The following is a 296-nucleotide window of genomic DNA, read 5'->3' on the forward strand; positions in this document are numbered from 1 at the left end:
CCGTGCCAGCTCACGTGTCGTGCCGCCCGGTGAATCCGTGAGCTGGCACGTCGTGCTGCCCGGTGAGTCCGTGCCAACTCGCGTGTTGTGCTGCCCGGTGAGTCCCTGCCAGCTCGCGTGTCATGCCGCCCGGTGAATCCGTGAGCTGGCATGTCGTGCCGTCCGGTGAGTCCCTGCCAGCTCGCGCGTCGTGCTGCCCGGTGAATCCGTGAGCTGGCGCGTCATGCTGCCCGGTGAATCCGTGAGCTGGCGTGTCGTGCCGCCTGGTGAATCCGTGCCAGCTCACGTGTCGTGCC

General features: G+C 68.2%; 1 protein-coding gene across 1 annotated transcript in view; it reads left to right on the top strand.

The window, feature by feature from the left end:
• ODF3L2 (outer dense fiber of sperm tails 3 like 2) overlaps positions 1 to 296 on the top strand; it is a 6,587-nt gene that overhangs the window by 2,674 nt on the left and 3,617 nt on the right. The gene's annotated exons all lie outside the window — the stretch shown is intronic.

The sequence above is a fragment of the Mirounga leonina genome, unplaced genomic scaffold (genome assembly GCF_011800145.1).
Source record: "Mirounga leonina isolate KUSES-001 unplaced genomic scaffold, KU_Mleo_1.0 Mir_94, whole genome shotgun sequence".
NCBI lineage: Eukaryota > Metazoa > Chordata > Mammalia > Carnivora > Phocidae > Mirounga > Mirounga leonina.